The sequence below is a fragment of the Anthonomus grandis genome, chromosome 7 (genome assembly GCF_022605725.1).
Source record: "Anthonomus grandis grandis chromosome 7, icAntGran1.3, whole genome shotgun sequence".
Classification (NCBI taxonomy): domain Eukaryota; kingdom Metazoa; phylum Arthropoda; class Insecta; order Coleoptera; family Curculionidae; genus Anthonomus; species Anthonomus grandis.
This window is the reverse complement of record NC_065552.1, coordinates 9,982,203-9,996,666: the sequence shown is the minus strand read 5'-3', so window position 1 is coordinate 9,996,666 and position 14,464 is coordinate 9,982,203.

Here is a 14,464-nt window from a genome sequence, read left to right as displayed (position 1 = left end):
ACTTCGGGTTAGTATTACTCTTCGAAATTCAAAAACCGCAACAGTTAATAGACGTTTAGTTCTAATGGCTCTTACGGGAGTTTCGTATCTAAGTATCTAATATATGCATTTAAAATGTGTTGTGAAAATTGCCTAGATATCTGAAATACATTTAATCCATGAACTTCAGACAAATAAAAAGCATTTTGTCCATTTTGTGACAAATAAGTATCGTTTAATCCAGAGAAACATGGTTGTTTCATAAAATAATTGCTGTTCGTATAGTTTTAGTTTATTTACAAGCATTTTATGTTTCTTTTACCATGAATCTGTAGAGGATGATCACATTATTGATGACAGTAGAGTGAGAGTTTTGGGTTCCGAATAAAGAGTTTTAAAAGTATTACTTTGGACTTTTATTCGGGTGTTCAGATTTACTCCAAACAAGTTTCTTTAAGAAAGTTGGCCAAAGAATGTGTGTTATATTTTGTTACTTTAACACAAAATAACCAAGTATAATACACTTTAGGATTTTACGTTACTTACCTCCGATGACGTCGGCACTATATATTGGTAGGTATATCTTTTTTAATATTTAAGATGCAGGGTCGGTTAAATTATTAAACTGGCAGGATGTTTTCGGTTGATTAAAATCGTAAAAACAAGGAAAAATGAACATCGCGTTTTCGAGAAAATGTGAAAAATGTACTTTTGTTGAATGAATCCCCTGTATATTTTTACATAAATCAAAGGATAATATTTTTTTACACTAACAGTCTAAATATTAAAATATCATAGTTATAGCGATATTAATAATCTTATCAAATTTATGGAAGTTGGCTTTGAAATACAAAAACAACATCAAGTAAACCTACTTAATTTACAATAAACGAGCAAAAACATCATTTCATTTCTGAGCATACTTAAGCACGCGTCTTGTAGCTTTTAAGATCTCCAAAAATAAAAGTCAAAAAAGGTTCGGCCTGGTGCTGGTGCTTTAGGTGGCAATAAATAAGTATGACTACGTGTAGTAATCCATTTATCGTTAAACTGTCTATTAAGTAATATTCTTACATCATTTAGTTGATAGAGAGGTCCGTCCTTTTGGAAATAGATCTGTTGCCGTTTGTCCAAGTAAGCATTATCTAAATTTCTGAATTGCCTTTCGGTCAACGTCACAAAACACAGGTGCTACTACTTGGCTTCCTAAGTCGCACCTAGTGTTTTTGCTAAATTGGCTTTGAAGGTTTCTAAGACCAGTAAGGAAAAGATTCTCTTGGGACCAATAATCATTCATAATATTTCCTTATCGCTAAGAAACAATGTTTGTACATACTTATAGATATTTATATAGGGCACAAACTTGTGTTTCTTTAAGACCTGCCATCTTGTTACTAATCTAGTTGAGTTTTTTACATGAACTTCAAAGTATGCCAAAATACAAATTTTAACGTCTTCGCTTACTAGAAATTACTAGAATTCTATAAATTGGTTCCTTCTTCTACTAAAACGGTTTCGGAATTTCTAAATTTTTTGTAGAGAATTAAAGTATTTTTGGTTTGGCAATTTATGATTCTAGAATCTCTGTCGGTACTCTTCTAGCGCTCTGGAACTATTTTTTCGGCATACAAGGTAACATTCTAAAATATCACTTCTCTCAATATGCATAAAAGACATTATACTAATTTTAATTTTACAAAATCACAAAATTTTATAACGTGTTAATGTCAGTACTTTTCTTTATTAAATATTTATGGCTACTGTCATTTCATTATTCAAACAATGATTTATTTATTTTGCTCCCTTCTTCTTCTTCTTCCTCTCATGCATTCTCCGTTACGAGTGTTGGCGATCATTATACCTATTCGAACTTCATTGACAGCACATCTAAACACCTCAGTGGAGGTAGTACCATGTTATTTATAGAGATTTACCAACCAGGAATCGTGTTTTGACTTTTGCTTTCAAAGAGTTTAAATCCAACTTGCCTAAATTTGGCAAAAGTACATTTTTCACATTTTTTCGAAAGCGCAATGTTAATTTTTTTCTATTTTTACCATTTTAATTAGCAGAAAAAAATAAAAAATTAAAGTTACGACTTTCCTTGTTTTTCGCTAATTCCCATTTCATTATTTATCTTTTCTCTCAACAGTAAAAAGCTTTTCGACGATTGGGCCAACTTAACACACATTTACTTTTTTAGGAAATTAATTTTAAACTTATCACTCACTTTTGTTCAGAATCAAACGGAATGCGTTTGGAGGACCTGATCCAGTAAACTATAACTTTTTCTTATAGTTAGCAAATAAATACCTCATATACTAAGGGTATCATCTTCTTGCACAAGTGGTAGAACGAAAATAAATGAATAAGTTAGATAAAATTGTAACTTGGTAATTGTAACAAGTTAGTTGTTCATTGTTAAACTGTGAAGGAATCACTTAAACATTGATGGAAACGTGATGTTCTGCGTCTTAGTAAACTGTCTTTTAGTAATTAGGCTAAAAAGGATTTTTATTTGATTAGGCTAAAAAGACGTTCTTGATAATTGCAACACTAGTTTCTTATTAATCAAAATATTATTAATTAAAAGTTTATGAATGGTTAAAAAAGATTTTCTATCTTCAAATAGGGATATATGAAAAAAACTGTTTTTGAGGAATTTATTGTTTACTAGAATTAATTTTTACATTCATTAATTAAAGTGTAAGTTATACTAATACTCTCGTCTGTGAATATACATTTGCTGAATAACAAAAAAGTAAGTAGCAACAGCTGAAAGCAGCGAAACTGCAACCTTTCTATCTACAATAAAAAATCTGGCTGCGGTAAAGTCCTTTTGAAGAAGTCGAAGTTTGAACGATAAGTCCTTTAACATTTCGTATATTTCAGGATCATCTTTAAAACTAGTAGACATCGCCAATGTATTTTCCGTTAGTTTTTGAACTGCTTTATTTGTAATGTCACAGGTATAGATACATGCAAAAATTGGGATCTAAAAAAGAAAAACTTATTTAAATTAATAATATTTAGTGCAAAATAGATAGATGTAATTAAATTATGTGAAAAGATGGACATTTCTAAATAGGGGTCTTGGTACAAAACCTGGTCATCACCATTTAAGCAAGTCAATTAACCCTTACACTTTAAATATATATGGGCGAGATTATCGAATTCATATTTAATTGAAAGTTTTCAATCTAAACAATCTATTAATATTGTTCAACCTTTCGTAGGTAGCTAACCTACCTAGTAACACAATTCCTTGACATGAATCAAGATCTATCTGCTGAAGTATGCTTAATAGGCTTTGAGAAAGCTTTCATCTGTAAATCATTAAATATGAATCATCAAGTATGAATATTGATAATCAAGATATCAGGATCACGAAAAAATTGTATTAATGGCAAATTTTATAAGTTATATGAATTTTTGAAACGTTTATCGGGGCTGCATTCTTTCTCCTTTTTTATTTAAGGTATATTGCAAATGGTATTTAAAGAACCTTTGACTGATCGAAAATCGATGGATTTGCCATTAAAACAGAAAAAAATGCTACAACAAAGATTTAATGGTATATGCAAAGCCAGCGATCTTAAGAAAACTAAATTCATGATAATCACAAAATAATATAATATTTAAGAAAATCTTGAAATAGACAATACCCCTATATGCAGAGTGAGTCATTAATATTGCACGAAAATTTAAGAGCATAGTTGGGTCAGAATATTAAAAAAACTTATTTTAAACCTCCTATGTCCGAAAATGCTTATAAAATGCCGAAAATAATAAAATAATAAACAAAAATAAAAAGGAAACTTTAAAAAAATATGGGAACCATTAAATTTTTGTTGTCAACGAAAACATATCTATGCGTCGTCGTACGTCATAAAAAATGCAAAAAAAGTCGATTGTTGGTCAATATTTAAATACACCGTGCCTTTAAATTTTTGTTATTGATATTGTCGTTGCATTTTTGTTATCGTTTCTCGTGAATAAAATATTAGTTTTTTAAATGCTAATAGGTGACCATACGAAAAAGACAGAAATGAAAAATACTTCACATAGTCAAATGTTTATTCGCCTCCATCAGCAACGCGGTGAAAATGAATTTTCAACAAATTGATCTCTAATAACTGTAAAAGCGAAACAGGCAGTGTAAAACCAAATTAAGGAAAACCCTACAATAAGTATAAGAAAGATTGCTACAACACTAAAAATTTGTCAATTTATAGTCTCCAGAATAGTGAAGATGCAATTCTCTCATATCCGTATCATTTACAGCGAGTGCAAACACTTTTATCAGGTGATTTTCCCTAAAGACTCGCATTTTTTCGATAGTTGCAACAAAAAGTAAGAGAAAATCCTCAGTTCGTGGTAAGAATACTATTTACAGATGAAACAAATTTCAAAAAAAACGCGATTTTGAATTTTCACAATAATCACAAAATTCCGCATGGAATTGTTGAAAGTCGGTACCAACAACAATTTTTGGTTATTTTGTGGTTCGGAATTATTAGAGATAACTTGATTGGTCCATTTTTTTACCAGAGCGTTAACTGGAGAGGCTTTTTGGCAGTTTCTCGAAAAGTAACTGCCTGCATTAAAAGGGATTCCCTTTGAGCTATAATATATCAAAAGTACTGTACGCACTATAGTGCTCCATCATACTTTAGCTTAATTCCGCGAGAATTTAAATAGAGAATATCCCAATCTCTGGATAAATCGGCACAACCATGGCCTTCGCGATCTCACGATTTAAACTCATTAGAACTTTTCCTCTGGGGTTACCTAAAACAGTAAGTGTACACTACTCCAATTCAAAATGTTGAATAGTTAATAAAGAGGCTGGTCACGTTGCATAACAATTCGAAACACAGCAGGTATTTTTGAACGAGTCCGGCAATCAATGGTTTATAGGATAGGTACTTGTAAAAACGTTGTATTGTGCTCTGTAAAACTCCATAAATGGTATTAGCTTCCAGTACTATTGAAAGTTTTTATTAACATTTTTTCTATAATTTTTATTTCTCAGGTTTGGTGCAAATAATACTAATTGTCTATTTTAGAAAGAATCTCATTATATCTAAGGTTGTACTTCGATTCATGGATATCAATCACCCAATTTCTATGTGCCAAGACGTTTGGTACTTCAGCACTGTAACTGATTTTTTTTTTTAAATCTGAGACTAGGCAGCATTTATCTCTTTCTCTTTTTCAAATTTTATACTTACTCTTTGATTTTTTGTTGATTTTACTTAATGATAAACCAGCATCTTTAAAAGTAGGATTGAGGTTCGTTCTTAATGTCGCTTGATTTGTTTTATACTTTTTTCTGCGGCTTTTTGCCTTACAACTAGAACTTTGTCCACGTCCACTTTAACGCACGTAAGTCTCACATATTACAGTTTCATTTGATTTTTTCAGGTAGAATTCAGAGATATAATTTTTTTGACTGATTTGATAATAACATGAATTGTATATATATTAACATTGGATTTGAAAAAATAACTAGAATAATTAGAACGCAGCACTCCTTTAAAGTTAAATGTTACACACAGTGGTCCTGTATGTAATATTTAAAACTAGTGCATTCACAGATTATAGGAAAACCAGGAATAACCAAATATTAAAAATTTGTGAACATGATTGGGTCATTTTAGGAAACATAACCAAAAACTTTAATGATTTTTCCGGTTATCCCAGTAGTGATCTCAACCACGTTCATTTAAATAAAGCGCCTTATAAAATAGGTAATTAAATAATGTTAAAAAAAACTTTATATGATCTCCTATTTATCTTATAAAACAAAAATAATAGAATAATAAAACTGTGTGTTAATAAAATAAAAGAAATATATTCATACTTACTATAAAAATTCCGTATATGAAAAAGTCTTTCTTAAGGTTATATATTAATAAACTGGCCTCCAGCGTAGCTGTAAAAGTAAGTGCAATCATGAAGAACAATTCTGTAGAATATAACTTTTGCATTGCGCGTTTTACTTCATGAAGTTGCAGTGCACAAAGTTCGACTTTTTTAAGAAACGCCATTTTATTTTCTTCTAATTCAAAAGATAAAATCGAGGCCCCTAAGTAATTGTACTCGCATTTTAAATAATATAAATATGCACAAATTGTAAACTTATGAGAAAGATTATAGAATTGCCCCACAAAATCAAGAATTGAGAATATATAAGTTCTCCAGCCAAAATATTTAAAAAGCATGCTGAAATTTTTAAAATAGAAGAGACCCAATATCAATATGTCCAGTTTTGAAGCAATCATGACATAATAAAACATATAATTTTGAAAATGTGTTTTTTCTTTTTGACACTTTAACTGAACATCTTGTAGCTTCACAATTTGATCATAAAACTTTGCCCAAAGATGTTTACAAAAAAATGTACGAAATAACGGCTCCAATATAATTGGACATCCAAAAAATATATTTATTTTACTCATCACTAACACGGCACCAGTTTGGTATTTCCATGACGTAATAAAAAACCAAAATACTAAAGCGGAATTTGCAATTGCTATAACCAATTTTATCCAATACGGCTTGCCAGTGACTAAGGTCATTCGTCGAAAATCGTATTGTGGAGATAAAGAAAGAAGTTGTGAAAATTTACTCAGTTTCTCAAAATATATAATCGAGCGCGTATCACTTTGAGTATTACCCGTTGGAAGAGCCATTACTAAATGAACCGATATTACGTTTTCATGCGTTGCTACCATTAGCTTAATTAATTTCAAGATGCTATACTCAAGTCAGGGAGAAAATTATAGAACGACTGAAATATTTGTCAAATTGGTCTTATCCAAGGATATTTCTACGCATTTCCATTAAATTACTAGAAAAAACATAAATGATGATAGGTACGTTTCATTATTTATCCCACAGTATAAGAAATGGATTGTATTTCTTAAAAAGGAAAAAGAATTTTAAGGGTATATACTAACACAGGATATACATTAACACATTCATCATAACTAGATTACCAGGTAATTCTTTAAAAATACGGATTAATTTAAGATGATGGTATAGATGACTACCTAATTTTGTTCATATTTATGCATTATCATGCAGTATTTACTTGAAGAGAGAATCATAATCGTTCACCGATACTCCGAGTCCTCTTTTGTGCTTACCGTTGAGAGGGAAAAAGCCATACGCCACATGGTTCGGCCTTTTCTATGTTCAATTTGCATCTAACTCTACTACAAAGTATTAGAGAAAATGACTACAATTCTCTTTTTAACTAGTAATTTAGATTTTTGTTAGTACAACTTACTACGTTGATTCCTGAATTGTAAATGTCTTTAATGTTCCGCAACAAACTCTGCACTAATGCAAAACGATTCAATTAACTATGCGCTTAAATGGGATCAATCTGAACTAAGTAATCGAAATAGCGAAATAATGAGTATTCTCGTATTTAACACGAGATAACATTTTAATATATGAGATGTTCGGATACTTTATAGCACTGTGAACTTTCGCATTTGGTTAAGAATAAGTTGGGCTATTATTTTTAAAAAGGATGAAAGAGTCCAGGATAGTTCCACTTATAAAACAAATCAATCAAAAGTATTAGTAGAGGCATTATATGAATACGGGATTTAGCTAGTTTGTAAGTAACATTTGAGACGGTATAAGGTTACTAATAATATAGTATTGGAAAAGTAATATTGCACTTGATAGCTTGCGTATTTTTTTTTGTCCCCGTAACCTTCGAATTCAAGACCCTTTCATACAAATCTCTTTTCAAAAACCGAGACTCTCTCTTTCTAAGAAATCACTTAAAAAATTAATGTTGATATCATAGTTTTTACTTAACGTACCCTGTAACCAAAATTTTCATTGCAAAGGACGCATTGAATCAAATATATCCTTAGTTTGTTAGGTACGTACGTCATATTTGACACATCATTGACTTTAGGCATATAGTTTTTGCTATACAAAAAAAAATCAGAATATATCATAGAATTGTAAAATTTCATAATATGCAGGGTGTTCTATATAAAAAAAAATGTTGACGCCATAATTTCTACTTAAGTCACCCTGTATAAAAACATTATTTAAAAAAATCCGCAAGAGACAATACTTATATATTTGATTTTTTCTTTAGCCTTTTTTGTTAATATCAATATCTCATTAACATGAGTTAGGACAGGCAGAACATATTGATTGAAAACCTTTCTCGTCAGACAAATTGGTAAGTCTGACTTTAATATGTGCCATAAGATCCCAAATGGGGCTTAAGTTAATTCTATTGGCTTAAACAATTCGCAAGTTTGATTATGTCTATTTATATAGATTTCTTGGCCAAAATACATGTATTAGGTAGTTTTTTCTACTTGGATGCCATCTACGTACGAGTATACTCCTTCACCCAGTACCAGGTTAGTCATTAGTTGGGTTTTGTCGCATTAATTTTTAGTCCGACCTTATGGGAAGCAGAGTTAATCTGTTTAAAATAGTGTCGTATTCCCGAACTTCTCGGTTTATTTTAAATTTATTTGTTGCGTCCTAAAATTTCACGTTAGTTGTAGCATTTTTATGTATAGCCTTCATTGCTGAAGCATATCAATGGTATATTCTACAGTCGAAGAGTGACTTTAACATCTGATACTGGTTTATAGTGTCAAAGGCTTTTTTCAATATCAAGACAAATGGTTTATTGTATTCAATCGACTTTTTTATAAGATTCTTAACTACTTGGAGATGATCGTTTGTGCCATAACCTGGTCGAAATACAGACTGTGTTCCCTTGGCTAATAAAATGTTCAGTTTTGCTTTTAATCTTTTTGCGATGATTCCAGTAAATAGCTTGTAAATGTTTGAATATCAGACTGATATGCGGACGGTAATTTGCAAGTTTGTCTTGTTATAATTTTTGGGATTTCCTTTGATTCTTGATTTAGGATCTTAGGAATCCGATCTCGGATAATTCTATTTTATCTCTAGCGAAAAGCTCATTATAGAATTCCTCTCCTATTTTTAGAATTTATTATCACTTTTAATTCGGCCTTTATATTTCGTAGTTTACAGATTTTTTTATTTCTTTTCTTTGGAGAGTTTCTAAGTTTTTTCAAGCTTTTATATTCTTCGATTGTTTTGGTAACATTGTTGAATGTTCTAATATCATTATATCACGAATGACTTTAGTTAGGATATTATATTGTTATGAGCTACACATTGTCAACAGTAATTGAATAAACCAATTTTAAATACCCTTAAGGAAATAGTCCAGCAGGTTTAAATAAGGAGATATTATGTAGACGACTTCAAAAATATAAAAAGTTCATTAAAATTATAAATTCTTCTTCCTCAACTTTTGAGAACTGTTCACTCTCAATTTCTGCTTCCAATATATTCTGCAATACCCAAAAAAGAATATCCATAATTAGAAAGCGTAAAAGCAAAACTTACTCGGAAAAGTAATCTATAGATGATTTACACCTTTAGTAGAAAATATGTGAATCTAAATAATATCATCCTTAAAAGTGAAATTTTTCATTGTCACCCTGCATATCAGAAACAAAAGGAGGTCAATAGCATTAAAAGTTTGAATAAAACTGTCACAGATTTCTGACAACTTCCACAAAGCTCTATTTTAAATAGTATGTGAGATACTCTGCAATTAGTGGTAAAAAAACTGTTAGATTTCTTTTCCAGATAGCCACTCCACATTCATCAGTTCGGATTTATGAAAAAGTTCGATACGATCGCATATATCGATATTTCGAACGTATATATTATACTAGCCTGGTTTAAAAGCCAACTCTGCATAAGGGTGTTTCATCTGTATGGAATTATCATTTTATTATCACCTTTTTTTGGCATAGCAATCTTAGTAGATAACATACTAGGTGTCAGACAGCTATTAGATATTTAACGTTTTTAGGATACAATATTTTATGATAACGTGGTAGAGAAGTTATTAGTGCGAGAGATAGAATCGACCTACTTTGAGGGGAAAGTGAAAGGAAAGAAGAGATAAAGTTACTCAGGAGTCCGTACGTAGTGGTCTTACCCCTACTTGGGATCACCTATTTTTGTGAGATAATAGTCTGTTAACTTAATACTATAGATTGATGATACAATAATGCAATGCAGCATAAATCAATCAATGACATGAAATCAATGCGAGAGTGACTGGTGAAGAACCATCTGGGACATAGAGTACAGTTGTATACTTTGAGGATACAAATATGTCATGAATTACTTGCTGTGACTAATTCTAGACGTTTGATTATATATCGTATGGTATCCTAGTAGATGTAACTACGTGGTAAATGTTGCAAGGCTGTTTCAGAGTTATCTGTATAGATTATCTGTATAGAATGTAATAGAAAGTAGATTGAAATACTTCGGGATGAATCTGAAATAGTTAGATCCTAAATAGTTAATTTTGGGATCACTGCTTCTCTACTACACAGTCTGAATACAGAGTAACTCAATTTAAATATAGTGTTACAATAATACCATATCAACAATAATCAATAAATAAAATTAAATCAATGAAGAAGTGGCTGATTTGCTATAAAATCAATTTAGGAATAGTTAATTAAGAACGAAAAATATGACTTTATTGGTTGATGATAATTAAGCTTCGGGTGTGATGAGAATTCTGGATTTACCCTTTGATACTGTCTTTTTGCTTCAAAAGCATTTAATGGAACAATGAACGATTTGATAAGATTCGTCTTTTTAAGATATTTTATGAATCTATTGGCTTACTACTACCATAACTATGATTTGTAATAAGGTCGTTAGGCCTTGGTAAGTTTGAAATAATAAATCCAACACACCATATATACTTGTCAAAATATTCGTTTCACTAGCTTCAGTATAGTAAATTTAATTTGTCTAATGAAAGTATTGAATTACAAGAGGATGGCAAGTCAATTAAAATTTTAGTGGGGTAAAAAGTTGTTTTTTGTTGGAACACATTTTTTAGAAAAAAGTATTTAATAAAGCATGAAGAGACTTTAACAGGAGAAAGAAAGTCAATAATCCAATAGGAAAGAGCGCTAATATGCACTCAAAAAACTTAAAAGAGATATTAGAACGAGAGGAGAAACATGAGGAAACTTTTGTTCAAATACTGAAATCTTGACAAGAATGGCTAAAATACATAAGCTGTTGACCAAATATATATGTGTGCTTCGTTATAAAGTCTTAGGAATAATGAAGTGGAGGAGGATATTCTGAACATTTTATTAAAAGCAAGCTTCCCTGATGATGGTTCAGGAAGGAAGGTGAAGTATATATTTCAAAACATGTGAGAAATCGCACGAATCAAGAAATTGTGAAGGGGATTAAGATAGCAGAAAATGTCAAATAAGCATTCTACTTCTTTGAACTTTATGAAATTCCTTTCTATTAATACAAAATTTAAAAAAGATAGCGGCAGATAGAAAAAAATATTTTATTAAAATTTTCTAGGTATTAAAATATTTGACAGACGATAATTTAGTACAGCAAGTCTGTAATCTTTTGAACATCTAATAGAAATAAGAAAGAACTAGGAACATCAATGAACTAGGTTATGCACGAAACCGCTGAAATTTCAAGATACATCACCCTTAATTTTGACTTTAATTCAGCTATTTAAATTATTTCTTGATTCCTTTTAGAAAATTTTAATTTTTCTTCCATTTCTTGCATGCCTAACTTAAATGACTCTTCGACTTCTTCTTTTTTTTTTAATAAACTTTGTTACTGAACTTAAAACAGTTTACAAAACTGATAACAAGTCCTTCATTAGGAATATTTTAACATTTAAATTAAATAGTTAGTTAAGTATACATGATAATATAGGCTTAGATAAACTATAAAAAAATTAACACTTTCAATATTTATCCCTTTAACCCACAAACCAACCCCAAAACAAAAAATACCAAAACTATATAAATTTTCTCCAATATAAAACTTTAGTTTCAACAAAATAGGTCATTCAGACACAGCATTTAATTCCGCCAAATGTTTTTTTAGTTTTTTTATAAACACTAGTTTTTCTTATATTCACAATAAATGGTGGAAGTTCGTTATAGCACCTTATTGACTGGCTAATTACACCGTTTCTCCGCTTGTCAGTCCTTGATCTTGTTAGATAAACACATTGTCTTGCCCTCGTTAAATAATTGTGAAAGTCACTACTCTTATTTAAAGTTACCTTAGTTTTAAGTTCATTATTTATAATTTTTTTTAATAACTTACATCGCTCCAAATTTATTATCTGTTCAACTTTTAAAAATTGGTATGTTTTATATAATTGAGCAGTAGGAAACAACCTAGGTAAATTACAAAGGTATTTTATAGCCCGATTTTGTAGTCTTTGAAGCTTCTTTACCAGAGTTTTCGTTGTTGATCCCCAAATAGTACCCATGTATTGCAGATGTGATTTAAACAACGCATTATACACCGCTCTTTTCATTTCATCAGACAAATAACTCGCACATCTTTTGATAGCAGCACAAGCGCTGGACAGTTTCTTCTGTACATGACAGACGTGATTTTTGTAATTTAATTTTTCATCAATATATAGTCCAAGGTATTTGTAGCAGTCAACTTTTTTAATTAGATTATTGTTTATTTTAATGTCTGTTTCACTTATTTTTTCATTTTTGTTCCTAAAGACCATATATACAGTTTTGTTTACATTTATTTTTAAATTATTTCTTAATAACCATTTGTGAGATCTGGCTAGACACACATATGTTTCCTTGACTAATGTTTTGAGACACTCACCGACAAACAGCAAAACGGTATCATCAGCAAAAGTTATGTATCTACAGTTAAAGGTGGCTTTTGACAGGCTGTGCACGTAAATAAGGTAGAGCAGCGGTAGGACAGATCCCTGTGGTACACCCATGATAGTCTCTTTGTTTTTACTTTCTTTGTTGTTCACACTTGTATACTGTTTACGTTTCACCAGATAAGATTCTATTAATTTATAGGCAACGCCTTTAAAGCCCATTGACAACAGTTAACTCAACAGCTAACACATGACATTTCTCATCCAGAGCTTTTGTTATATGATCCTGTCGTTCAATCACTACCGCCTCCGTATTGCTAGATTTCTGGAATCCAAATTGTTGTGGATCAAATTTAAAAGTTTTTTCTATAAATTTTATTATCCTTCTTTTGATTAGTTTCTCGGCAATTTTAGATAGTGTTGAAATAAGAGCTATAGGCCTTTTATTTGTTGGTTCATATTGATTTCCTGCTTTATGAATGGGTATGATTTTTGTTACCTTTAAACACTCTGGAAAACATCCATTACTAAGCATCTCATTCAACAAGCGAACCAGGATAGGTATTACCAAGGTCTTTACATTTATTATATCAGAGGTTGTAGTTTCATCACTCCTGCATTTTTTTTTAGTTCATTTATAATTTCATTGATTTCTTCATCTGTACATGGTGTTAAAAAGATAGTTTTGTGTTGAGTCTCCTCCTCAAATATAGTGTCCAATCCTACCGCCATTCTTTCTTGTTCAACTTTTTTCCCTATTTCATTTCCAACGTTTAGAAAGTAATCATTTAAGGTATTAGCAATTTCCTGGCTATCATATATTTTTTTATTGTTTATTTGTATGTATTTAATATCATTGTTCTCACTTCTATTATATTTATTGTGTATAGTATTATTTATGACTTGCCATATTTTTCTTTTATCTCCACTTGCCTGTTCAATGTGGCCATTTACAAATTTATTTTTTAATTTTTTTCTGAGGAATTCACACTGATTTTTCAAGTTTCTTAATTCCTCTTAAATTCTTAAAAAGTACTTCTTCACTTTTCTGGTTGGTTGTTTTCTCTTGAACTGTTATTTGATTTTTTCCATGCAGTTGATGCAGTTTAAATTCCTCTTGGTGTGAAATGTATTGAAATTAGGTTTTAGTGCTTTTAAAAAGCTTTTTTATTTTAATCAAATCAAATTACAAATTTCTGACAATTAACTCCAACTTACCTCTTGTGTCACGTGATGAGAATCCCCATCACGTGTCACATCATTTGTAATCAGCAGTAAAATTTATATTGAACAGTGCAAAAAAATATTAAATCGGTTGAAGTACCAGAGAATAGCGATCTGGTAATCGTGAATATTTTATCGACCTCATACTTTGGTATGTCAAAGGGCTATCCTATAGTGCAGCATACAATCTCCAATCCAACGGTGTATAAAAAATGTAGGTTTATAGACTTATAAACAGTAAGGATGTAAAAAGGCGTTAAAAAAATAAACAATTTAATCGATTCACAGGGGGTGATTAACAGAACTTTGTCAAATATAAAATTAAATACGATATCAACAACATCGTTTGACAATGACGTTTTTTTTTGAGAAGTTATTAAGGATGGTTCGTTTTGAAATGAAAACACTATATATTAACATCCTAAGAACAATAAAATTGCTCATTTCATAAAATGTATGGCTTCTCAGGTAATGAACAAGACAACTTAAAGT